The sequence below is a fragment of the Delphinapterus leucas genome, chromosome 20, assembly GCF_059928025.1.
Source record: "Delphinapterus leucas isolate spDelLeu-1000000601 "Yukka" chromosome 20, BTC_Dleu_Yukka2, whole genome shotgun sequence".
NCBI classification, from domain to species: domain Eukaryota; kingdom Metazoa; phylum Chordata; class Mammalia; order Artiodactyla; family Monodontidae; genus Delphinapterus; species Delphinapterus leucas.
The window spans coordinates 46,624,706-46,648,861 of record NC_143148.1 but is presented as its reverse complement, the minus strand read 5'-3'; the positions used below and the strand labels follow the sequence as shown (position 1 = coordinate 46,648,861).

The 24,156-nt window shown below is 42.2% G+C and overlaps 2 pseudogenes across 1 annotated transcript in view; one reads left to right on the top strand and one right to left on the bottom strand.

The window, feature by feature from the left end:
• Nucleotides 1-670: 670 nt before the first annotated feature.
• LOC149744693 (large ribosomal subunit protein eL31-like) overlaps nucleotides 671-24,156 on the bottom strand; it is a 70,330-nt pseudogene continuing 46,844 nt past the window's right edge. Inside the window, exon 4 of the transcript XR_016391020.1 lies at nucleotides 671-1,703. The product of XR_016391020.1 is annotated as a large ribosomal subunit protein eL31-like (transcript). The remainder of the gene's footprint in view (nucleotides 1,704-24,156) is intronic.
• Nucleotides 16,992-20,859, top strand: LOC111179551 (soluble lamin-associated protein of 75 kDa-like; annotated as a pseudogene).

Here is a 24,156-nt window from a genome sequence, read left to right as displayed (position 1 = left end):
TCCTAATTCCCACCAAGGAGACAGTCATCATGGGTCAGAGTGTCGCCAGTGCACTTTCCCATTCAGCAAACATCCTGTGTGTACCTACTATGAGCCAGGTTCTGGGTTAGGGAACATGTAAAGATATAGACTAAGATGCTGTTCTTGTCCTCAAAGAACTAACTATTGATCTATACAGGGGATATCGCCAATTGTACAGCTCCCTGCTGTCCTAGGGTAGACGTGGGGTCCTGAGACTCCCCTGTTGCTTTCACAGATCCCTGCCTAGGCACAACGTTGTGCAGATCCCTCCTCATTTCCTCACTCTCCTCCAGCCTCACACAAAAATGTCTTTCCCTTAGCATTCCCACTCAGTCTGTGAGAACCACAATTCGGCACAGCTGAAGGTCTCTTCGGGCTGTCATGACAAACTAACAAATTAGCGTGGAAAAAGCTCACTATGTCCAAGGGGCTAGCTAACTGGCATTCAAATTCCATCATGTAGGCTTGGAAGTTTAGCATTTATAATGATGTCTTCAAAATAGAAGAGGGCTAATAAAAAGAAAGGAAATTGAGTTATTTGTAGTGAGGCGGATAGACCTGGAGTCTATCATACAGAGTGAAGTAAGTCAGAAAGAGAAAAACAAATACCATATGGAACACATATATATGGAATCTAAAAAAAAAAAAAAAAAAAAGGTTCTGATGAACCTAGGGGCAGGACAGGAATAAAAACACAGACGTAGAGAATGGACGTGAGGATATGGGGAGGGGGAACGGTAAGGTGGGACGAAGTGAGAGAGTAACAGTGAAATATATACACTACCAAATGTAAAATAGCTAGCTAGTGGGAAGCGGCCACATAGCACAGGGAGATCAGCTCAGTGCCTTGCGACCACCTAGAGGGGTGGGATAGGAAGGGTGGGAGGGAGGGAGACACAAGAGGGAGGAGATATGGGAACATATGTATATGTATAACTGATAAACTTCGTTATAAAGCAGAAACTAACACACCATTGTAAAGCAATTATACTCCAATAAAGATGTTTAAAAAAGAAAAGGAAAGAAACACAGCAGTTTAGGCCTAGAGTCATGAGCCATACACTTTTTGTTTGTACACCTCCTAAGGTAATTTTGTGAATACTAGGTAGTTGCAGTTAACAAGCATATTAAAAGATGCTCAACATTGTTACTCGTTAGGAAAATGAAAATGAAAATCACATTGAGATACCACTTCACATCCACTAAGTTAACCATAACTTTTTTTCTTTTTTTTTCTTTTTTCTTTTGGCAGTTCTATAACTTTATTGAACAATCAGCAGTTAGTTCTCATCCACACTAACTGTAGATTTTTGAAAGTGGTGACAGGTACATAGGTAACCAATGTATAGAGCTTGTTTGGTGAATCTTCCATTATGTTTTCTGGACAACCGCACACGGATACAGTATGGGACATTCCTTATTCCTTTGGCCCAGACAGCTTTGTTGAGCCTGGTGTCAATGAGTACATCTGGAGTTCCCATCTCCTTCATGGCAAATTTCCAGATTTCTCTGAGTGCCCGAGGGGCACGCTTCTTGAAACCCACTCCACGATGCGCTTGTGAATGTTGATGGTGTATTCTCTGGTCACCACCTCGTTGATGGCAGACCGGACCTTCTTCTTCTTGCCACCCTTCATTGCGGGAGCCATCCTGCCCGGCCAGGGTTGGAAAGCCCATGACTTTCTTTAAATGGAAAATAACAAGAGTTGTCAAAGATGTGGAGAAATTGGAACCTTCATACATTGCTGGTAGAAATGTAAAATGTTGCAGTGGCTGTGGAAAAGTTTGGTAGTTCCTCAAAAAGTTAAACAAAATTATCAGCAACTTCACTCCTGGGTATAGAACCAAAAGAATTGAAAATAGGTATTCAAACAAATACTTGTACACCTATGTTCATAATAGCAGCACTATTCATAATAGCCAAAAGGTAGAAACAACCCAAATGTCCATCAGCTGAAGAGTGAATAAGCACAATGTGATATATCCATTCAGTGGAATATTATTCAACCATAAAAGGGACTGAAATACTGATACATGCTACAACTTGGATAAACAGCAAAAACATGTTAAGTGAAAGAAGCTAGACAAGGTTACATACTGCATGATTCCATTTATATGAAACGTCCAGAGTAGTAAATCCATAGAGACAGAAAACAGATTAGTGGTTGCCAGGAGGAGTGATTGCTTAATGGGTGTAGAGTTTCCTTTTTTTTTTCTTTTTAAAAAAATTTATTTTATTTATTTATTTTTGGCTCCGTTGGGTCTTTGTTGCTGTGCGTGGGCTTTTCCCTAATTGTGGCGAGCAGGGGCTGCTCTTCGTTGTGGTGATTGCCATGGCTTCTCTTGTTGCAGAGCACGGGCTCTAGAGCGCAGGCTCAGTAGTTGTGGCGCACAGGCTTAGCTGCTCCATGGCACGTGGGGTCTTCCTGGACCAGGGCTCAAACCTGTAACCCCTGCCTTGGCAGGCAGATTCTTAACCACTGCGCCACCAGGAAAGTACCCTAGAGTTTCCTTTTGAGGTGATGAAAATGTCTTGGAAATACAGGTGATGGTTGTGCAACACTGTAAATGTACTAACTGCTACTGAATTATACAGTTTAACATGGTTAATGGTTAATTTTATGTTTTGTGAATTTTACTCAATAAAAAAATCAATAAAAGAAAAAAAAGACCTAAGTAGTCCCCCTACTCGTTTTTAGCTAATATTTAACATTTCTGAAGTTTAAAGAGTTGCAAAGGATGTAACTTCTGGTATATTATATAAGCCAGATGTGCTGCTGGCTGCGCTAAGAGGGCAGCTCTCCAGTATATTATAAATAATGACAATTTAAAATAAAACTGTTAACATCATTCTTTTAAATATATCCATACAATCCTAATGCTCTAATTGATACCCCATCACCTATTTGTAAAAATACATGAATAAACTCTTCTTTAACTATCAGATATTTTATCTATTTTTCCAGAGTTGCCACATTATCTTATTTAAAATGTGCAGTTTTCAACAACCAAAAACCACTTATGAGATATACAAAGAAACCAGAATGTATGGCTCATACACATAGGAAAAAAGAGCTATCACTATTTTACATCACTCCTTTTTCTCCTTAAAATGATATTGCCATTACATTTCCCCACATATTTTTATCCTTGTGTAATTTTTTATGGTTTTTGTTTTTGTTTTAGTTTCCTGATACCAAAGGTCCCAAATATTAAAAATTTCTTCTGGATTGGGTTGTTATAATTGGTATTAGTATATATTTGATCAAAATAACGTAAGTATTACAAATTTTGATAAATAATACAAACAGTTATTAAACACAAAGAAATTTGCCGAAAATACACATCTCTTAATAGCATGGATGGGGCTTTTTTTTTTTCTGTTTATTCTTGAATTCATGGATAAATATTACCTCTTGCCAAAATGAAAAAGTTCAGCATAAACCTTTATTTCTTGATTTTGCTTCTACACATGCAAGTACTGTTCACATAAACAAGTAGATGGGAATAGAGAGTCTTGTTATAGCAATGTCAGTCAATCAGTCCTTTGGAGGTATATGCCAAAACCCACCCAATGGTCAATCATCAAAAGATTAGTGTCAGTGATCTATCTGCTGACAGCTAGGTTAGGTATTTCTTCAGTGAGTTTATTTTTTAGATTCATTTATTCATTTATCTTTTAATTTTTGTTATTGAAGAGTTCAAGTCTATACAAATTTAGAAGAGTAATGAAATGAATCTCTACGTGACCACCATCAAGCTTTCAACAGCTTTACCAGCCTATGGCCAATCCTGTTTGATCTCTATCCGCCCCCACTGTCTGCCCTCCATCCCCCCCCCCACCACTGCTGGATTATCTTGAAGCAAATGCCAAGTATCACGCCACTTCTTCTGTAAAGACCTCTATATATAGCTCTAAAATACAAGGACTCTTTTAAAACAAACCAGTACACCTAAAAAATGTAAGTCATCCAGTATTCAGGCAACATTCAGATCTCCCCTGGTTGTCTCATACATGCTTTTTGTTTTGTTTTGGTTTGGATTTTAGTGTTGGTTTTTCAATTCAAGGTCCTAACAATGCCCACAAATTGCTTTTGGCTAATATTTCTCTTGTCTCTTAGTGATAGATTCTTCCTCCTGTTTTTCTTTCCTCTTGTAATTGGTTTGTTGAAAAACTGGGTCATTTTTCTTGTAGGGTTTTCCGCATTCTGGATTTTGCTGGTTACATCTCCCTGGCCTCTGTATTTCCTGAAAATTGATATTTAGGCCTGGTCAGATTCGGAGTTGATACTTTGGCAAGAATCTTCCATAGGTGGACCAGTGGTTAAGATCCGCCTGCCAATGCAGGGGACACAGGTTTGATCTCTGGTCTGGGAAGATCCCATATGCCATGGGGCAACTAAGCCTGTGCACCACAACTACTGAGCTCACGAGCCACAACTACTGAAGCCCACGTGCCTAGAGCCCGTGCTCCGCAACAAGAGAGAAGGCACTGCAATGAGACACCCACACACAGCAACGAAGAGCAGCCCCCTCTCGCCACAACTAGAGGAAGCCTGCATGCAGCAACAAAGAGCCAGCACAGCCAAGAAAACCCCCCAAAAACCATATACTTTGAAAATGTCATCTTTAGCTGCTAAATAAAACTTAAAAAAAAAAAAGAATCCTTCATAGGTGGTGTGTGTGTGCTTCCTGTTTCATTGGAGGTACATAACGTCTGAGTATCTCTTTTTTCTGATAGTATTAATCTGTGGGTTCAATGTATCCACTCATTATCAAGGTCCCCATTAGCTTTTCATCTAATGGTTTTAGCAATCATTAATGATCATTTCTTAGATCCATCATTTCATTATAAGTTCCTCTTTCATTATTTTTGTTCGTTTTTTATTTTCCTTTTTCATTTTTGACAAAAATAAACCATTGGAAACTTGCAAAATAATTTGTTGCCTTCTTATTGGAGTCATTCACTTTCTTAATTTCTGTAAACTAGTATACTTTTTAAAATTTCAAGAATTATATTACATAATTATTAATGTTGAGTATTATGTAATTACAATGAATTATATCTGTTACTCTTTCACTTAAGATATACCTTGTTTAATCTGATAAACTCAGAAGATATTGGGAAAATCAAAATATTAATTCCAGTGCATCACAGCCGATTCAATATTTTTCCAATAAAAATAATTTTGTCTCATCCCACATTTTAAATACTTTTTTGTCAAAAATCTTAGAGGGCTTCCCTGGTGGCGCAGTGGTTAAGAGTCTTCCTGCCAATGCAGGGGACACGGGTTTGAGGCCTGGTCCGGGAAGATTCCACATGCTACAGAGCAACTAAGCCCGTGCGCCACAACTACTGAGCCTGCCCTCTAGAGCCCGCGAACCACAACTGTTGAAGCCCGTGCGCCTAGAGCCCGTGCTCCGCAACAAGAGAAGCCACCGCAATGAGAAGCCCGTGCACTGCAATGAAGAGTAGCCCCCCGCTCGCCGCAGCTAGAGAAAGCCCGTGCGCAGCAACGATAGACCCAACACAGGCTAAAATAAATAAATAAATTTATTATTTTTTTTAAAGAGAAAAAAGAAAGAAAGAATTACACTTCAGGAGAGTTTTGGGTTTTTTGTTTGTTTTTCTCTTTGCTTCCTTTGAAGCAAAGCTTGCATTTATACAGATACAAAAGGTAGTACAAAAGAAGCTTCCCTTCTACCCTTTTCCTCCTCCACCCTGTTCCTTTCACCAGAGGTTATCAATGAGAAAGAATTTAAAACATGAAATCTGTTGTAATCCTGTACATGCCTGGGGCAACATAAGAGAAACCATTTGAGGCTAATCTACAGCCCAGGAAGTGTTTGGGTATTGTAAAACCTTTGCTACGGAAGACTAAGTGTAGAAAGTTGGAAGCAGGGTCAACATAAAAAAGGCACAGAAGCAAAGAAGAGGATGAGGGACAAAGGAATGAAATAATGAGTCCGGGAATGCTGAGTTATAACTACGAGTTATGTGTGAGCCCAAGGCAGGAACAGGAGTTTTCAGAAGTCCACAGAGCAGTTAAGATCAGAATAAATCCAGGTAACAAAGACCAGTCAATGTAGAACCTAGGCATGGAGTCAGGCCCCAAGACTGCCCCTCTTTTCTCAGACTGATTAATGATCTTGAGCCCCTACCCTCCAAAACTGCTTCACGGATAGAGAACCCCTACATTTCTGAGCTGAGAAGAAACTTAGAAATTATCTAACACATCTATTCTCAAGGACTTTGGTCTCAGGGCCGCATAATACTCTTAAAGATACTGAGGACCCCAAAAGTTTTTGTTTATGTAGGCTATGTCTATCCATATTTACTATATTAAAAAGGAACACTGATGAATTTTTAAAAATATTTATTAATATATTTTAAAATAACAATAATAAACACATTACATGTATAAGACTTTCTATGAAAAATAACTATATTTTCCAAAACAGAAAAAAATAAATGAAAAGATCAGCATTATTTTTGAAAATCTCTTTAGTGCCTGACTTAACTGGAGACAGCTGGATTCTCTCTGCTTCTGTATTCAAGGTGTTTGATATCACATGGAGTGGAGCCTCAGGAAAAACACTGTATACATACAAGAGTGGTTTGGAATGTACAGACTCCCCTGAAATGTCTTGGAAATGTCAGTAGTTCCTGAACTACGGTTTGAGAACTACTGATCTGATGTAATTTAGGATTACACTTTCCTGTAACGCCACTTATTAGCAATGTGACCTTCAGCAAGTTACTTGACCTCTCTAGACCTCTGCTTCCTTAGCTGTGAAGTTGGACTAATAACAGACTTGTGTGGATTCCTATAAATGTGTGTCCTCACAGTCATTTAAAATACGGAAGTGAGGGGCTTCCCTGGTGGTGCAGTGGTTGGGAGTCCGCCTGCCGATGCAGGGGACGCGGGTTCGTGACCCGGTTCGGGAAGATCCCACATGCCGCAGAGCAGCTGGGCCCGTGAGCCATGGCCGCTGAGCCTGTGCGCCCGGAGCCTGTGCTCCGCAACGGGAGAGGCCACAACAGTGAGAGGCCACAACAGTGAGAGGCCCGCGTACCGCAAAAACAAACAAAGAAAAAACAGAAGTGAGGTGATACTGATAAATGTGTAATATAGTGTTTGGCCCATAGTCATCACTCAAATGATGACTCTTCTACTACTGTTGTTAATATTTGTTATGACAACATGCCAAGCATTGTGCCAGGCACCAAGGATCATATCAAAGTGCGTAAAATAGCCTGAGTCACTTAAGAGTAGGGGAGATAAAATGAATGCATAACTATAAGAACAAAAGATTATGACAAGAATGATAGAAGAGAGAGCGGTCACACTCATTCTCAACAAATATTAATGAATTGCTTCCTGTGTTTCAGGAGCGACACGCAGTAGGGGGCCAATATAGTAGAGAGGAAGGGTGGCAGGAGGTAAGGGGGGATATGGAGAGATGGGGGTGGGCCATGGACACACTGTGTAGGCCTTGGTAGGCCAATGTGATTTGGGATATAAGGAAATGTTTTATGAGGAAGTACCATTTGAGTTAGAATTTTGAGAAGAGGTAGGATTTGGGGATAGAGTTGACATACACATTCTTTTATTTACTCATCCAACAAACATTTGATTTTTCTGCTAAGTCTGCTCCACGTTGTACAAACGAAGGATCCCTACTTTCAAAGAAGATATCTTGCATTTAACTGTTTTTATAACAAATATAGGATCACTTGAAAAAAAAACTGGAACATACAGCAAAAATGAGCAAAAATGACAAAATAAGACCCACTCATAATCTCCCTAATCCACAGAACACCACTTCAGGACCAGGATTAAGGTGAGGTGAATTTTGCCTCAGGTGCAAAATTTCAGGGGAGGGGAAAGCGCTAAAAAAAATCAGTAATATTTTAATTTTTAAAAAAATCAAAATTATTGCAAAAAATCCAGGATGACACAATACCTAAGGTTTTTTTGTTTGTTTGTTTTTTTGCTGTACGCGGGCCTCTCACTGTTGTGGCCTCTCCCGTTGTGGGGCACAGGCTCCGGACGCGCAGGCTTAGCGGCCATGGCTCACGGGCCCAGCCGCTCCGTGGCATGTGGGATCTTCCCGGACCGGGGCACAGAACCCGTGTCCCCTGCATCGGCAGGCGGACTCTCAACCACTGCGCCACCAGGGAAGCCCAATACCTAAGTCTTAAAGAAAAGCAGGCTCCAACCCTGTGCTTGCCCCACTCAGCCTCACTGACCGTGTTTGGTTTTTTTCTGTATGTTCCTTCTTCCCAACAGATCCATTCTCTGCCCTTCTCTGGTCCCTGGGGGGCTCGTCCCTGAGGACTGCATCAATGGGCTTCTTTGCCTTCTGGTTTCCAGTAGGATTCAACCAACAGGAGGCACCTATTAGAAACCAGAGGGTGGGAGGAGAGAGAAGTTGGAATATTTCTTTTCCCCACTCCATCCCTTCTCATCACCTATTGGAAGGAGACTCTAGAGCTGGAGTAGTGGGGCCACCTGGGCCCCCCGCTTTGTTACAGATCTGAGGAATTCAAGGTGGGGAGCAGCAGACCTGTACTGGGTTCTTTCGGCATCCTGAGGACAGGTTGTGTGTGAAGCTTCAGGACTCAGCTTCCCCAAGGTCCACCTGCCAGTTTCAACCCTAAGCCGGCCGACCAGTGGTTTTGTCCATAGGGAGCCTGAAGAAGCTGGAAGAGCAGGCCTGCCAGTGTAGACTTCCTCCTTGCCCCTTAAATAAACTGTGCTCACTTCCATTCAGTCCTCGCCACCTGTTGATTACACTCCATGCCTGTCTGATTACAGATTTGAAAAGTCAGGAGGAACATTCACCGCATAATAGAAAACATGCCCCAGGGGCCCAGAGGAGTTAGCTCCCTCCCCGGGCTCTCCAGGGAGGCCCGCAAGAGCCCGTGGGAGGGAGGTGAGGCGGTGAGTAGAGGAGGGTGTGGTGGTGAAGGTAGATCTCCTCAAAAGGAGGAAACAAAGTTCCCCGGGCGACAGAAATGTGAGAAAGCGGGGCAAAGTGAAGTGAGGCGTAAGCATCCACGCTGGAAACGCAGTGAAGCAGAAAAAGCAGCCATGCTGTGAGGAGCGCCCAGGAGGGGATAAGGTGGCATGAGAAGCGAGACATGCTCAGCAAACAGCACAGGGAGTTGGCCTGGGAGCCCCTGAGGTGAACACCATTGCCCTGATGGCTGCTGGGGGGCTGTGAGAACTCCCTTCCCAAACATTTTAAAGCAGGAAGGAAATGAATCTAGCTGGGGATGGTTTTAGGTGTTGACCCTTTATCTTTTGCTCAGACTGTTGGCCAAGTTCAGAAGTTTCCACTTTGCCTTTAGATTCTCTCGCTTTGGATTCCACAACCCCCTCATCACCCCTGTAATCTCACAGGGGAGACAGACATGTAGAGCAACGTGCATAACTGCAGAGGTCTGTACAACCCAGAGACCACTGCAGTGGGACAGGGAGGGAGGAGACTGAACTGAGCAGCGGGGTAAGGAAACGTTGCACAGACAAGGCATGTCTGAACAGAGTTTAGAAGGCTTAAAAGGAGTGTGTCAGGTGGAATGGGAGCAAAATGGAGAAAACATTCTAGAGAAAACATGACACAAGGTTTTAGATAAGGTATTTATCCTTCCTGACTAAATTCCACTTGCATAGAAAACAGTGACACCCACCTAACAAATATAATTAGTGGATTATGAAACACTTTTTGAGGACAAAATGACATCCTCACACCTGAAAGGTAAATGCTACCACAACTCAGGTGAGATGTGCTCTTAAGAAAAGCACCTAGAATAGTTTATTCCAACGTTGATTCTGGTTTGGTTGCATGGAGTCTCGTTCATTCTTACACCTGACCTCTACCCCTGGCTGGAATTAGTTTTTCACCGAATTAGACCAGCAGAGGCCAGGGGAGTGTATGGGAAGCAAAATAGAAGAAAATGAGACAACCCAATAGCCGGAGCGGGGAAGAAACAATTCATGGACCCCCAATGCACCACAGGCTAAATGACTGTCAGGGAGACAAGAGCAAACCTTTTCATCTCAAAATAATTCCTTGGTCACTGGCATCCAGCAGAAATCTAGACTTTAATAAGAGATGTGATTTAAGAATAAACGGGGGACTTCCCTGGTGGCACAGTGGTTAGGAATCTGCCTGCTAATGCGGGGGATACAGGTTCAATTCCTGGTCCAGGAGGATCCCACATGCCTCGAAGCAACTAAACCCATGCACCACAACTACTGAGCCTGCGCTCTACAGCCCGCGAGCCACAACTACTGAAGCCCACGCGCCTAGAGCCCGTGCTCCGCAACAAGAGAAGCCACCGCAATGAGAAGCCCGTGCACTGCAAGGAAGAGTAGCCCCCGCTCACGGCAACTAGAGAAAGCCCACGTGCAGCAACGAAGACCCAACGCAGCCAAAAATAAATAAATTGATTAATTAATAAAAAAGATAAATGGGAGCATAATATTATTTTTGTATTAAATTATTTGATATGACTATTAGCCATATTTCTGCAAAAACCATCCCACACCATGCTGCTAGAATTTAGCAGCTAAGATTGACCCAACCCTTCATTATGTCACTCCCTTGCTCAAAAGTTAACTATCCCCTGCTGAGTAAAAGATAATGTTAAAATGTCCCTAACCTTATATTCAAGGATCTCCACGACTGGGCTCCATCCTGCCCTACCACTCCCAGGCATTTTTTTTTTTTTTTTTTTTTTTTTTACTATTTCTCTGTAGAAACTCTCTTCCTAGGCAAAACTAGTTTGCTCAGTGTCCCCAAAACATGCGATACCATGTGATTGTTGCTGACCTTTCATAAGGATAATATTCTTGCCTTTCTCCCCACCCCCATACCTGACTAGGCTACTAGATATGATATTTTCCTCTGTAGACCCCTAGAGGAAGTTCTCTCTTTCTCTTTTTTTTATATTAACACAAATACTTTTTTTTTTAAGCCATGCAAATTTTTTGACATGATTTAGGAAATATCAGTAGTTCACAATGGTTTGGTATTGTGTACTGAAGATAATAGTAAAGATATCTAGACTGAGTCATATCCATTTACACTCTACCCTTTAAAGTGTACTTACAGTATTTAGATTATCTTTAAACAGATCTATACAACATAATAAAATATAAAATAGATTGCGCAATGTTTAAGAAATAGTCATTGTACTTGAGGTAGAAAAAAGCTTTAATCTGTGATGAGTGTTTACTATATACTGTAGCTTCACATATCTTGCTGAACTAGGTTTTCTGTGGGTGTGTCCATTTGATTACACTGTTTAACTATGGAGAATTTTGCACCTGTTGTGCACAAAGAAGTAAGGCCCTTTGTAAAGGTTGAACAAAGGTTCATTCATTCATTCCTTTCACAAGATTTCACTGTGCACCTTCTAGGTGCCAGGCACTGTGCTAGGTGACAGATGTACACAGATAAAAGTGTCCTGTCCTAAGGGAGCTCCCTAACATTAGTTCAGGAGACAGGGCTAAGGCTTGTAGCAGAGCTATACCCAAGGGACTCTGTGTCAATGATCCAGTGCCATAATAATGCTAAGTAGCAACCAACCACATAACTTTAGTGGATGAAACAGTAACTGTTAATTTCGGTGGCTGCCTCAGCACTTCTGCTGATTTGGGTTGAGCTCAATGAAGTGTCTGGGGGTTAGGTGCTGCTGGCTGATCTAGGATGGCCTCACCATGTTGATCTAGCTCTGTTTCATGTGTCTCTCATCCTCCAGCAGGTATGTTCTCATGGTACTGGCTTAGACACAAGAGGAAGAGCATGCTCTTGATGAGTTTTAAGCTTTTGCTTTAAAATATCCCATTGGTTAAAGCAAGCTGCATGGCTGAGACCAGAATCAGAGTTATATGGCACAGGGCATGGATACAGAGATGGAAGAATGGAGGTTGACATTGCAATCTATCACAGGCTCTGAACACACACACCAGGGGCACCTAACTCAGCCTAGGGAGATGAGGAATGGTTTCTCCAAGTAGGTTATGTTGACTTGAGTAGAATTTTGAAAGAGAAGATGGAAGTTAGCTAGGGAATAAAGAAGATGCTTTAAACAGAGCAATCCACATGAGCTATTGTAAGTACTTCCACATTTTTGCCTCATAGATGCATATACCCTTTGCCTGTTAACCTTTACCCCCTTTCCCATTTGGAATTTAGATTTGAGTTCTACATGTGCAGCAAACTTCTTATGACCATAAGGCAGTAAGTGTCAGGTTGAAGGTCTGCAGAAAGATGGCACTTAACACATCACTGAGCCACTGTTAAGAGCCCCAACTGACTATGCCCAGACTTCTTGTCATATGAGTCAGCACCAGAAACTCCTGTAAAATCCCCTGAAGAATGACCTTGTTCTTCAGTGTTCCACACTCCACCCCTTTCTTCCTTCAATCAAAACTCCCATTTGTTCAGTCAAGCTGACTCCAGATGCTTTGCATCATTTGCAGAAATGGTGACACTATTCATCTCCAGAATGACATTTCTAAATTTCTAGAATTTCAGGTGCCCTCGACAAGACAACACCCCTCCCCTGACCTCATCACTGTGAAGAGTAAAGATGGGCATACCTTGGACGCGCCTGGAAGGTCCTTCATACCTCCCTTTCCTCAGTATTCACAGTTTGGCCACCGTTATCTGCCTTCAGACCATCATTATCTGTTATCATTATTCCCTTTAGCCTGGTTTATGCTAGTCACACAAGAAGCCCCAGGATTCTAGATCATTCATTATCCCTTGCACTTCATCCCAAATGGTCCTGTACATTCTGTTTTCTAACCCCATTTCCTACCCTCTTCATCTCCTGAAACTCTCAGGAATTGGTTGTTGGGATCAGCAAAATTCCTCTTTTCTCAAAATCTCTGAGTTTTTCCTTCTTGCTCTAAAGGAGATCTGGGTCTCCTCTGAGGACAGTGATTCCTCTGCAGCCCTCTCAAGTGGTGGCTGTTTCTTCCCCGCACCTTGCAGTGGAATAGGTATCCTCTTTGTCCTTTATTTTTTCTCTTTGTCCTTATTGCTGCTTCCAGACCATTCTGCTTCCCTCCTTCCCAAAAGTGTCCAGCTTTGATTCTGATGTTAACCAGACTGTGCTACCCCCATTGCCATCATGTGGCCACTACCACTCTCCAACCCTGCTCCCACATAACCTCAGTATCCTTATAGATGATGCTTCCAAAACACTAATTTCTAAAATCCCTGACCGCCTCTCCTCTAAAAAGTTTGTCCTCCATTGTAGCTCAGTTATTCCCTTTGTGTCCTTGTTTCACCTCTTATCTCACTTAGATTCTGTGGCTTATTATTATAATCACTCCTTCGAGTATAACCTTGGTTCCCTTTCCCCTCTCTCCCGTTTCATTGTACTCTTCTGACAGAACGCAAGCCTTAATAAAATCTAACCTTCCACCTATGCATGCACAAGAGGGCGGCTGAACATGACTGGAAGATTCACATGCCTCTGCTAACTGCTCTCACTTGTTTATGACCACTCACCTTAAGAAGGCCTTCAGTGTCACTCATCAATTCTACTTACATTATCCTAGCACAGGCATTGACGCATTCTCACAGATGGCCATTCCATACCTTCCCCTCTCCTTTCAAACTTTTCATAACTTCTTCCCCATCCTAAGATGACAACCTTGTCTCCTAGTTCACTGAGAAAATAAAAATAAGAAGAGAAAGTCCACAAGGTTCCCACCTCCCCGCATCCATGCTCATCTACTCTGCCTTCCCTCCTATCAATAATGATGAATGGTATGTGCTCCTAACTTGGGCCAACTCCTCCACTTGTGTACACCTGATTCCATCACTCCAACCATTCTCCTCTCTCTCCTGGATCATTTCCCTCAGCAAATAAACAAGCCATTATTTCTCTCATCTTCAAAAACAACAACAACTGTCTCTTGATCTCACTTCTCTTTCCAGCTACGGTCCCATTTCTCCTCCCCTTCAGACAATGAGAATTGGCTATTTTCCCATCTCCAAACCTTTCCTCCCATCAGATTTTCATGCTTATGACTCCACAGAATGTCCTCTTGTCAAGGTTATGAATGACATCCAAATTGCTATATCTAATGGTCAATATCTATCCTTAATCTTTCTGAAGCTTTAAACACAATTGATTACTCCTTTCTCCCTGGAACACTTTCTTCTCTTGGCACCACACACACTTTGTTTTCTGCCTATCTTGCTGGGGACTCCTTGGTTTCTTTTGTCCTCTTCTCCAACTTCTCACTCTTCATGAGTGCTTTTATCCAGCCTTGTGGCTCTCTATGTTGATGATTCTCAAATATACATTTCAAGCCCAGACCTCTCCTTTGAATTCTATATATGTATGCATATACATATATCTAACTACCTGATCAACATTCCCACTTGGTTGTCCAATAGGCATCTTGAACTTAACACATCCAAAACCAAATTCTTGATTTCTACACCAAAGTCTAATTCTTCCCATCTTTGAAAATGGCAACCATACACTTGAGTCAGCCTTGACTCCTCTCTTACTCTCATTTCCACATCTGATCCATCAGTGAATTATTTGACTCTACCTTTAAAATATATGTTTTAATAGATATTTTAGAATCCACTACCTCCACTGCTACTACCCTGATCCGAGACAATGGTCTGTTGCCTAGCCTCGTAGCTGACCTCCCAGCTTCTGTCCTTGACCCTCTTATGGGTTATTCCCCTCACTGTAACCCAAATCATCCCTTAGAATATGTCATTCCTAAACTTATACCCTCCAGTAGCTTCCCATTTCACCCTACGTCAGAGTCAAACTCCAACTAATAAGGTCTGCTGCATTCCTACACCATTTGTCCCATCCTGCCTTTGCTTCCTTGCAACCTCCTCTCTTATGCTCTCCTTGCTAACTCACTCTGATCAGTCACACTGCTTTCCTTGTGATTCCTGGCTTAGCACCTCTGCACTTGCCTGTTCCTTTTGCCTAGAATGGTCTTTCCTCAGGTATTTTCCTCACCTCCTTTAGGTTCTCGCCAAAATGTTACTTTCCCTGACCCTTCTATTAAAAATTGGAAAACGGAGTTCCCTGGTGGTCCAGTGGTTAAGACTCCGTGCTTCCAATGAAGGGGGCCTGGGTTTCATCCACAGTCAGGGAACTAGACCCCACATACATGCCGCAACTAAGAGTCTGCATGCCACAATGAAGATCCTGTGTGCCACAACTAAAAAATGAATAAATAAATACATAAATAAAAAATAAAAATGGGAACAACCCCACCCCTGGTCACAATTTCTTCTTTCCTTATTTTTCTCCATAGCACTTATCACAATCTGATATACTACACATTTATGTGTTTGCTCCCCACCCAACAGAATGCAAGCTCCACAGACACAGAGAATTTTGCCTGTTCTGTTCACTGCTGTTTTCAGGGCCTAGAGTAGTGCCTGGAGTGTAAGAGACACCCAACAAGTATTTCTGGAATTTACTGCATGAAGGAGATTATGATGGAGAGTACAGAAACAACAGCACTTGAAAAAAATACTTAATGGCATGCCAAGTTTTCATCTTGCCTATAATGAGCTCCACTGCAGCATTTCCAGCAGAAGGGTGATAGGGATCAGATCTGTACAACGAAAGATCACTCTAGCTGTAGGCTGGAGCAAAGACTGGAGGGGTGGGATTGGAGGTGGAGGGAATAGTTGAGGGGCTGTTGGCAGAGATTCAAGCAAGGAAAACTGAGAGTCTGAGCAAAGACAGTGGCTATGGACATAAAGGGAAAGGGAGCAAATTTGACAGTTACTTAGGGGTAGAACAGACAGACCTTGGCGATCAATGTGATACATGGAATACAGCCCAACAGAAGACACCCTTTTATTCTCCCCAGATTTCATCCCCAGAAACTCCTTGACTGGCCCTCATGGATCACCTGCAGCAGTCTCCATTGATTTTTGAAAGCCTGGAGGCAGAATCCTCAGACCACATCCTGTCCTGACCCCAGGTAAGGCATCATCCAACAATGTCAAGCTCCTGAACCACCAAGAACTTACAAGTTTGGGCTCTATAAGGAACTCCTGGCTCTATTTCCCATTTTCTCACCCACTCTGACCTGTTAAGGAGACTTAAGCAAGCAAGAACCAACAAGAAACTTAAAACCATGTTTACCTTTTACCTCCTACTGACCTACCTTAATTCAGCTTATTCTCCCAGTGTTGACTGAAATAGATACTTCTAATACAGAGATAAGGGCTATCTTATTGCCAGGGGATCCCCACCCAGGTGTCCTCCCTCAGGGCCCAGCTCAAGGAAGCAAGTTCTACTGAAGGCAGTTGTCCATTTGATAATAGGATTTACAGCAACAAGATTCCCTTCCTGGCATACTTCTTCAGAAGGTCTTGGCTCCCTAGGATGCTAAGGTCCAACTAACTGCTACAGTCTACAGATGCTTAGCCAAAACAGAAATCTCCAGTCCTCCAGAATTCATTCTTTAAACCCAGCCGCTTAGCCAGTACCCTGGTTGGGACTGACACCAGGATTTGGTAAGCCACACAGGGCTGGTGAACAATGGAGGGAGTGTAACGTCACTCAAGTTTCAGGCCTTAACATCCACACTGCAGGCTGACGCATACTGAGTGAAATGAGGAGTGCTGGAGCCCCTACACGAAAAGAAACGCAAGGAAAGCTGGACTGTGCTTTTAGTGTCACTGTGGACAGTAAAGACAGGTAGCCAAGTACAGCAGTTGAGAAACTCCAATCCTAGTACACAAGGAGTGATGGTCTGGGTGAAGGTAGCAGGAATGTGTAGTGTAACCAGCATAGAAATCCTTCTTGATCTCTTGAGAAAATCAGACTCTGGTTCAGGGGCTGACCAAGGATTTCTTCACCATTCAGATGGGTCCCCAGACTGTAAAGATCCAAGAGCAACTGATGGAGCTCAGAGCTCTGCTGTATAGTGGTCCCTGGGAGAAAGCTCTCTCCACAAAATCACAGTTTGAGAAGCACCTGAAGTGCGTGCAGACTTTTGTAAGGATTCTTAACTTGGGACCCCTTGAAATTGGATGATTTGCAAATGTGCGTTTTTCTAGAGAGAAGGTCTTTATCGTTCATCAGATTCTCTGAGACTCAAAAAGTAAAGGGACTGGAGGAGCCGGGCGTCCCGGGCGAGGGGCAGGCAGCTGTACCGGCCCCGGCAGCCGCGAGCGGCGCAGCCCGGTCCCGGCCGGGGGTCGCCAGCGAGCCGCCGCCGGCTTCATTCATTCCCACGGCTCCGCCTCCTTTCCCGGGCTCAGGCGGCACGTCCCAGAGGATGGCATTCCCTGTGGATATGCTGGATAATTGCAGTCATGAGGAAATGGAAAATTCTTCTTAAGATTACATGTCAGATCTCAGGTGTGGGGACCCTGAAAATCCTGAATGTTCTTCTCTTCTCAATATTACGATTCCTATTAGCCTGTCAAATGTAGGCTTTGTACCTCTCTATGGTGGAGATCAGACCCAGAAAGTTCTTGCTCTTTCTGCACCCGAGGACTCACTCAGCCACGGCACTTTACCTTGCTGGTCAGTGGTGGGCTATAGATGATACTGTGAAAACATCTGTCCCTTCTAGAGAGAGACTTAAGCAGGTGAGAACTCTTGGGGAGAAAGGGGTTCTGTACTGAATCGAATTATTTACAGAAAGCAGGAATTGGAGAGAAATGAGATCCCATTCCCGGGTCATAGCAGTACTGATTATGCTAAGATTCTGTGGAAGAAAGGAGAAGCCACTGGGTTTTATCCAGTTAAGCCTACAGGAAGCATATGTGCCTCGTTTCTTACCCAAAGCTACCAACTGCCGGTTGTTGATACAATGTTCATAAGAAAGAAATATAGAGGCAAAGACTTTGGGCTTCATATGCTGGAGGACTTCGTTGATTCCTTCACAGAAGATGCACTTGGCTTGTGGTATCCACTGACCTCTCTTATGTACACAGCTTGCAACCAGTACTTTGAAAAATATCCAGGAGACCATGAACTGCTTTGAGAAGTTGAAGGTGTTGGACACTGGTACCAGAGAATACCAATCACCAGAGCATTACAAAGAGAAACATGTAAAATGACTGCAGTTTCTCAAAATGAAGCTAAAAGACCTGTGTCTGGAGAATATGGTCTTGCATCTGTTCCAGACTATGAAGCAGGAGCTGAAGACATTCTGTCTAGTGAGATGCAGCTAACTATTGATTCTCTAAAAGATGCCTTTGCGAGCACTTCTGAAGGTCACGATAAAACACCTGTTTCCACTCGTACTCGAAGTAGTCATCTAAAGCAGCCAAAGATTGGAAAACGGTTTCAGGATTCTGAATTTAGTAGTTCTCGAGGGGAAGATGAAAAGGCTCCCCAGACTTCACCTACAGCTTCAGTGAACAAATTGGAGTCTACTGCACGAATATCAGAGAGCTCAGAAAAATTCTTGGAAGAAGAACCCGAACAGACTGTGATTGAATCTGAAGATGAAAGTAGTGATAAAAATGTTCGACCAGCACCAGAAACCCAGCCAGGCCTGGAAAAGCAAGAAGGTGAAAAGGAATCTCAATTAGAGCCTATGAATGATGAGATAATGGATGATACTCTTAAGACTTCACTTAGAAGAGGAGGACTCCACTAGTGAAGTTTTAGGTGAAGAATTAAAATTGCAGTTTTGGGGCTTCCCTGGTGGTGCAGTGGTTGAGAGTCCGCCTGCCGATGCAGGGGACACGGGTTCGTGCCCCGGTCCGGGAAGATCCCACATGCCGCGGAGAGGCTGGGCCCGTGAGCCATGGCCGCTGAGCCTGCGCGTCTGGAGCCTGTGCCCCGCAATGGGAGAGGCCACAACAGTGAGAGGCCCGTGTACTGCAAAAAAATATATAATAATAATAAAAATAAAAAATAAAATATAATAAAATTGCAGTCTTTTAATGCCAGTGAAGACTCTACGAATCTTGTTCCACTGGTGGTAGAATCTTCAAAATCTCCTGAGGCTGTTGCACAGGATAAGACTTCACATGTAACTGACTCAGAAATGTTGCTAGATGAAGGCCCATCTGATGACAAGGGGCACACTGAAGAGAGGCTGCCTCTAGTTTCAAGAAAGAAAGCACATTTTGGGAGTTCAGACAATGTGGCTACTATCCCAAATGAAGAATGGTTTTCCAAACTCCGTGATAACTGAATTTTCTGAAGAATCGATTCCTGAAAATGTATCACCCAACACTACTGCCTCATTGGAAGACCAGGGTGAGGAGGGGGTAGCCGAGCCTCAGGAAACATCTCCAGCTCTTCCTCAGAGCTCTTTAATAGAGGTTGAACTTGAAGATGTGCCATTTGCACAGAATGCAGGACAGAAGAGCCAGTCAGAGGAGCAGTCTGAAGCATATTCTGAGCAACTGGATCAGTTGACACAATCAACAGAGAAGACTGTGGATAGCAGCTCAGAGGAGATAGAAGTGGAAGTGCCTGTGGTCGACAGGCAGAATTTAAGAAGAAAGGCCAAAGGGCACAAAGGACCTGCGAAGAAGAAAGCCAAGCTGACCTGAATGAGGAAGAAATGCAGATAACATAATTGTTGTTTTTAAAATATGGCAGTGAATAAATAGCGTGGGGCACAGGACAAAAACTCCAAATTTTCAATTTGAACTTATTTATGATGCTGCTTTTCCCTCCCCTGTAGGACCTAGGATACACCGTTCTTTTTAATTTTTCAGGCTATTTTGTGTAAATACAATTTTTTTCATTTTTATTAACCATGTTTCGATTTTGGGAAACCATATCATACTATATTTTCTTTAGCAGTTGGGGATATCTGACCAGTAATATTTCAGAAAATATAAATTAAAAAATGTGAAAGTAGTAGGGTTTCCATCAATTGTAAGGATCACAGAAATCTTTTATACTAAGGGTTTTAATAGTAATCTCGGTGAAGGTTCTAGAAGTTTTATCTTAAATTTCAAAACTAATCACCATTTTTTAAAATGTAGGCATGCTTAAACAAAAATGTCAGTAAATTAGGATAAATGCAACTTCAACTAAATGAGAGCACAAATTTGGAAATTTATGGTCAAAGGTTTATGAAGGTGGTATTTGGGCCTCTTAGTTCTTAGTTGTAGGTGCAATCTCTTCCTTTGACTTCAATGTCTGTGGAAAGGCACAAACAAAATCTGTTTCCGGTTCACTCTTGATAACATCTGATATTAACAGTACTGCTAGGGATTTAACTCTGGCCTGTAGGCACTCGTATAATTATTTAAAATTTCATTTGAATCTGGGGACTGTACTTTTGTCCTCACCCAGTTAACATGTATACTTTAGAAGTGTGAGAACCCTTCCTAAGGCTTCTCCTTAATCCTGCCACTGCCTTTATTCTAAAATCTTCGTTATATTCCCTTCACTTTCATCCACTTCCCTAACTCATGGAGTGATTCCTGTCAAAAGATCTTTTTGCCTGCCTGTCAGCTTATGCCCTTGGCTTCCATTTTTGGTAGGTTTGGAACTGCGCCCCACAATCTTAGACCTAGAGGGCAGGAATAAGCTGCCCTAGGAGCCATAGCTACAAGAGCTTAAATCAGATTGGAGCCTTCATTTGTCCCTTTTGGCTTGCTCGCTCTTGATTTGTTCTGTGCGGACAGGTTACAATCTAGCCTGTGTGTACATTGTGGTTGCCTTTGCCTGCGCAACACAAAGGCCTTTGCCTGGGTAAACTAAGGACAAAAAAGTCCTCAATTGTTTATTTTCATAAAATAATTTATTTAAAAATGAACAAAATGGTTATTCTTAGAATCCAAAGAGAATCTTAAAACAATCCTACTCTTTGGAAGTATTATGTGTACTCAAATTTTCATGTAAGTTTGGGAATGCTTTGAGGCCATTTAGATTGTTTTTGTTTTGTTTTGTTTTTTTGTGGTACGCAGACCTCTCACTGTTATGGCCTCTGCATCAGTACCCACGTCCCCTGCATCAGTAGGCGGACTCTCAACCACTGCACCACCAGGGAAGCCCTAGATTGTTTTTAAAACCGCTTGGTCCTTACATGAAAAAAAATGTGTTATGACTTTGTGTCATTATTTGAGGTGCTAAGGATTGATGTTGAAGGTTTATTCAGTCTACAGTCAGGTGATACTAAATTTTATTTTGGGATGTTGGCATTTTAGGAAGATTTAAAGTTGAGGTAAAAATCTTTAGCAGACAGGGCTTCCCTGGTGGCGCAGTGGTTGGGGGTCTGCCTGCGGATGCAGGGGACGTGGGTTCGTGCCCCGGTCCGGGAGGATCCCGCATGCCGCGGAGCGGCTGGGCCCGTGGGCCATGGCCGCTGGGCCTGCGCGTCCGGAGCCTGTGCTCTGCGGCGGGAGAGGCCGCAGCGGTGAGGGGCCCGCGTACCGCCAAAAAAAAAAAAAGGTGTAGTTTAAGACTGAGCTCACTGACAACTCTTGATGTGTGAATATAGTTGCTGAGGTTTACAAAAAAGAAATGTGTAGTTATTCATATATGACCACTATGGACTCGCAGTATAAATTTATACTTGTTAAACTTGTTTGCTTTAAACAGTAGGTGCATTTTAAGCAGTTTCAAAACTTTCTGTTCAGCACACAATTTTTGTCCATATTATCTCTGACAGAAAATGTTATTTTGGACTCTCAACCACTGCGCCACCAGGGAAGCCCCCTGAAACAGATTTTAATGTAAATAAAGAATTTATACTATCGTTACTCATCTGTGTAACAGTATTTTAGAAATTTCTGCCTTGTATGTCCACTAGTAGCCATACTGTGTTTGAAGCGTTAACCTAGTCTTTCATGGGTGTGATTAGTTACAAATGTTTATGCTTCTGTTTGCATACTTAGTATCAAGCTTTATTTGTACAAGATAGTTTAACTTGCTCATTTTTGGTTGTGAAAAATAAGCAAACCTCAGTTCTGTATCCAGTGCTTACCTTCAGTCCATTTTTTTTTCTTTCACCCTCCAAAACTTGTCATTCACACATTCCCCATTTCTATTAGCAGCAAAATCATTTGTTAAAATCTAATTGTAAGGAAGGTTCTGCTTCTGTTATCCTGAAGTAATTGTATCATACTGGATAGTAATTCCCAAGGAACTAGCCTTTCTTTCCCTTAGTGTCTGTGTGTTCTAAAACTTCTAAATCTACAATTTAGAAAAGATGTTACATTATTCAGAATAGCGAGACTTATTCAAGTACTTACAATTGTTTTCTTGGTAGTTTCTTTTTTCTAATTTTTTAAAAAATTTTTAACAGTAGTAATTAAACCTATATTTTGTGATTGTTTCCTGGTCTGTGCTTTGAAATTCCTTCCCTTTTCCCTAATATCATTGGTGAAGATGTGTTTAGATATTGAATTTGTTTAGACACTGATTTTGTTTAAGGCACAATTAATCACATTGGTTGTATTTTCAAGACAGACTTAAAAAAATAAACAGAATTGAAAGCAAAAACAAAAACAAAAAAAAGAAAAGGACTGGATCTGTACAACCTTAACTGCACTTTCCAAAATGGTAGCATTAGCCACATTTCAAGTGTCCAATGTCCACAAGTGGTAGTTGCCACTGTACTTGTGCAAAAACATTCCTCACCACAGAAAGTTCTATTGGACAGTGCTGCCTTAAAGAAATGGTCCATGGTCATGTAGGAAGGTAACATTACCTGATGAGTAAGCCTGGGCTTTGAACAGACCTGGGGCTGAGTCCAGATTTTGCCACTATAAACCATGTAACCGTGGATACATTATTTAACTTCTCTAAACCTCTATTCCATCATTTGGAAGTTATGAAATTTATCTCCTAAGGCCATGGCAAAGACAATGTGATAACCCAAGTAAGTGTGAAGTATAGTACCTGGTTTGTCGCAAGCTCTGAAGGAGCAGTAGCTACAATGATCTTCTTTCATAACCTTCACGCTCCATAATTCCTTTTTGGAAGTGCCCTCTGTTTTGGATACCCTGAGTTTTCAATTAATTACCTATTTCTTTTTTTTTTTGGCTGTGCCACACAGCATAGGGGATCTTAGTTCCCCAACCAGGGATTGAACCCACACCCCCTGCATTGGGAGTGTGAAGTCTTAACCACTGGACTGCCAGGGAAGTCCCATGAATACCTATTTCTTAACGACTGCTTCCAGCCAGCCTTTCCAGAAGTTCTTCCTAACTGACTTATGAATCACAAATTAAAGAGGTTAAGATCTGTGGTATTACACGTAAGGAAGGAGGTGTGATGGCTACTTGCACTGAGCACTGTGGGAGGTGCTTCATTAATCATTAAGAACACTGTGTTTGGGACTTCCCTGGTAGCACAGTGGTTAAGAATCTGCCTGCCAATGCAGGGGACAAGGGTTTGATCCCTGGTCCAGGAAGATTCCACATGCTGTGGAGCAACTAAGCCCGTGCACCACAACTACTGAGACTGTGCTCTAGAGCCTGCGAGCCACAGCTACTGAAGCCCGCGTGCCACAACTACTGAAGTCTGTGCGCCTAGAGCCCGTGCACTGCAACAAAGAGTAGGCCCCTCTTGCCGCAGCTAGAGAAAGCCCGCACACAGCAACAAAGACCCAACACAACCAAAAAAAAAAAAAAAAAAAAATCACTGTATTTGTCACAGAATTATATGCAAATGCAATAAGGAAAAATTGGAAACAATCTAAACATCTGTCAATAGAATCCTGGAATACTGGCATATGATAAATCCATTCAAAGTAATGTCTCCCAGAAATATGTGTTGAGATGGGTAAATGCTCAGAATATAATGTGAGTGAAAAAAGCAGATCTAACCCCCACGACCCAGCCTCTATTAGAGACACACGTATAAACGTGTGCCAGGAGACATGTCAAGAATATTCAGTCATAGTTCCAAACTATGAACAACTCAAATGTCCATTACCATGAGCATGGACAAATTGTGGCATATTATTCCACGTTATACGTGGAATATTACACAGTAATAAAAAAAAGCCATAACTGTATGTAACAATGTGATGAAACTTACGAGGATAAAATGAAATGAAAAAAGCAAATCTCAAAAGAATACATGTGCTATAATTCTACCTAGAAAGAGGTCAAATTGGGGAAAATTCAATTGTACTGCTTAAGGTGATAAACTATATGGAAGAATAAGGAG